Source organism: Coregonus lavaretus, assembly GCF_964263955.1.
Source record: "Coregonus lavaretus genome assembly, chromosome: 28".
NCBI lineage: Eukaryota > Metazoa > Chordata > Actinopteri > Salmoniformes > Salmonidae > Coregonus > Coregonus lavaretus.
The window spans coordinates 10,173,624-10,177,404 of NC_140015.1; positions in this window are offsets into that span (position 1 = coordinate 10,173,624).

Here is a 3,781-nt window from a genome sequence, read left to right on the forward strand (position 1 = left end):
TCAGACCCCTCTAGCGACACATTTTCAAAAAAGCGACTAGCAAGAAATCTAGCGACTTTTTCTGGTGTTATTGGAGACTGACGTGAAAGCACGTATCGTTCTTACTCTTCTCAACGAGCAGCGGGTGCTTTGTTACCCCCGTCCCAAAGCACTCACAGGCGTCCCAGTCCTCGAGGAGCAGCCCCTCCCAGCTGCAGTCAGAGCAGGAGATGTTCACCCCTCCGCGTCCAGACTGCAAATGAAGCCGCCGCTGGCTGATCCCGCCCTGGTTTACATTCAGGGCGGGATGTAAATGTTGGGTGTTTTTTACTCACTTTTTGTCTCTCCCACGACATTATTCCTCTCTCCTACAGCATCCATCGCAATTACATGCACATGGCCAATTATGCAAATTGAGTGATGACGCCATTTAGCGACTTCTAGCAACTTTTAGGACAGCCAATAGCTACTTTCCTTACTGAGGAGTTGGCAACACTTGAATCTGGGATGAGCAGAGCAGCAACTGTATACGAAATGCTTCAGTCTGGTTTTAGACCCCATCATAGCACTGAGACTGCACTTGTGAAGGTGGTAAATGACCTTTTAATGGCGTCAGACCGAGGCTCTGCATCTGTCCTCGTGCTACTAGACCTTAGTGCTGCCTTTGACACCATCGATCACCACATTCTTTTGGAGAGACTGGAAACCCAAATTGGTCTACACGGACAAGTTCTGGCCTGGTTTAGATCTTACCTGTCGGAAAGATATCAGGTTGTCTCTGTGAATGGTCTGTCCTCCGACAAATCAACTGTACATTTCGGTGTTCCTCAAGGTTCCGTTTTAGGACCACTATTGTTTTCACTATATATTTTACCTCTTGGGGATGTTATTCGAAAACATAATGTTAACTTTCACTGCTATGCGGATGACACACAGCTGTACATTTCAATGAAACATGGTGAAGCCCCAAAATTGCCCTCGCTAGAAGCCTGTGTTTCAGACATAAGGAAGTGGATGGCTGAAAACTTTTTACTTTTAAACTCGGACAAAACAGAGATGCTTGTTCTAGGTCCCAAGAAACAAAGAGATCTTCTGTTAAATCTGACAATTCATCTTGATGGTTGTAAAGTCGTCTCAAATAAAACTGTGAAGGACCTCGGCGTTACTCTTGACCCTGATCTCTCTTTTGACGAACATATCAAGACTGTTTCAAGGACAGCTTTTTTCCATCTACGTAACATTGCAAAAATCAGAAATTTTCTGTCCAAAAATGATGCAGAAAAATTAATCCATGCATTTGTTACTTCTAGGTTAGACTACTGCAATGCTCTATTTTCCGGCTACCCGGATAAAGCACTAAATAAACTTCAGTTAGTGCTAAATACGGCTGCTAGAATCCTGACTAGAACCAAGAAATTTGATCATATTACTCCAGTGCTAGCTTCCCTACACTGGCTTCCTGTTAAGGCAAGGGCTGATTTCAAGGTTTTACTGTTAACCTATAAAGCGTTACATGGGCTTGCTCCTACCTATCTTTCCGAGTTGGTCCTGCCGTACATACCAATACGTACGCTACGGTCACAAGACGCAGGCCTCCTAATTGTCCCTAGAATTTCTAAGCAAACAGCGGGAGGCAGGGCTTTCTCCTATAGATCTCCATTTTTATGGAACAGTCTGCCTACCCATGTGAGAGACGCAGACTCGGTCTCAACCTTTAAGTCTTTACTGAAGACTTATCTCTTCAGTAGGTCATATGATTGAGTGTAGTCTGGCCCAGGAGTGTGAAGGTGAACGGAAAGGCTCTGGAGCAACGAACAGCCCTTGCTGTCTCTGCCAGGCCGGTTCCCCTCTCCACTGGGGTTCTCTGCCTCTAACCCTGTTGCAGGGGCTGAGTCACTGGCTTGCTGGTGCTCTTTCATGCCGTCCCTGGGAGGGGTGCGTCACTTGAGTGGGTTGAGTTACTGACGTGATCTTCCTGTCTGGGTTGGCGCCCCCCCTTGGTTTGTGCTGTGGTGGAGACCTCTGTGGGCTATACTCGGCCTTGTCTCAGGATTGTAAGTTGGTGGTTGGGGATATCCCTCTAGTGGTGCGGGGGCTGTGCTTTGGCAGAGTGGGTGGGGTTATATCCTTCCTGTTTGGCCCTGTCCGGGGGTTTCTTCGGATGGGGCCACAGTGTCTCCGGACCGCTCCTGTCTCAGCCTCCAGTATTTATGCTGCAGTAGTTTATGTGTCGGGGGGCTGGGGTTAGTTGGTTATACCTGGAGTACTTCTCCTGTCTTATCCAGTGTCCTGTGTGAATTTAAGTATGCTCTCTCTAATTCTCTCGTTCTCTCTTTCTCTCTGAGAACCTGAGCCCTAGGACCATACGTCAGGACTACCGGGCATGATGACACCTTGCTGTCCCCAGTCCGCCTGGCCTTGCTGCTATTCCAGTTTCAACTGTTCTGCCTGCGGTTACGAAACCCCTACCTGTCCCAGACCTGCTGTTTTCAACTCTTAATGATCGGCTATGAAAAGCCAACTGAGAGACCTGAGCCCTAGGACCATACGTCGGGACTACCGGCCGTGGTGACTCCTTGCTGTCCCCAGTCCGCCTGGCCTTGCTGCTATTCCAGTTTCAACTGTTCTGCCTGCGGTTATGGAACCCCTACCTGTCCCAGACCTGCTGTTTTCAACTCTTAATGATCGGCTATGAAAAGCCAACTGAGATTTATTCCTGATTATTATTTGACCATGCTTGTCACTTATGAACATTTTTGAACATCTTGGCATGGTTCTGTTATAATCTTCACCCGGCACAGCCAGAAGAGGACTGGCCACCCCTCATAGCCTGGTTCCTCTCTAGGTTTCTTCCTAGGTTTTCGCCTTTCTAGGGAGTTTTTCCTAGCCACCGTGCTTCTACACCTGCATTACTAGCTGTTTGGGGTTTTAGGCTGGGTTTCTGTACAGCACTTCGAGATATTAGCTGATGTAAGAAGGGCTATATAAAATAAAATTGATTGATTGATGTTGTACACGGTCACCTAAAAGGCTCGAGGGCCACGGTCACAAAGAACAGGGCTCAGTACAAATTATATGAAAATAACCACGTTAACATTCCATCTTGAAATAGTGTTTTTTTTCCTTAGAAGGAGAGAGAGCAGTCAAGGAGGAGGGTGGGGTTTATGTGTGAGAGAAGCAGAATCTAGGGGCTTTTGGGGTCCTTTCTACTTCAGGAAGCGTTCAGGGCATGGGCAGAGCAACGGGCAGAGACAGATGATCTATTATATTGACCAGATACTCAAGTGGCCGTTCTAACAATGAAAAGGCAGAGGACGCAAGATCAGGTGGGACCATTCTAGCCAATGAGAGGGCAGATACGCGCGTCAACAACAGGCACAACTCTGATATAAAGTGTTTTTTTCTCAAAGTTGCCGGGATGTCACGTGTCCTACTTATATCCGCACGCTCGTAACAACCTAAGCATTAGGAAACTTCTATTCGAACAAATAAGCCTCACGTAGCAAATCAGCCATTACATTTTTGGTTGACCAAATTCGACACTCATTAACCTCCATACAAAAACCCCTCGCTTGGTGAGCAAAAAAACAAACACGCCACCTGCTGGAGAAGACATATTTTGGCCCCAGTTATCCCTAACTTCGATGCATAAATGGGCCCAAAATCTGTATTTTCCAGCAGGTGGCGGCTTTTCGTTTTTTTTCGCTCTCCAAGCGAGGAGTTTTTATATGGGTATGGGCCTCCTTTATTACCAGAAGAAGCAGATTATTGATGTTGCCTCTGCGCAGCCGCCCCTCGAGCC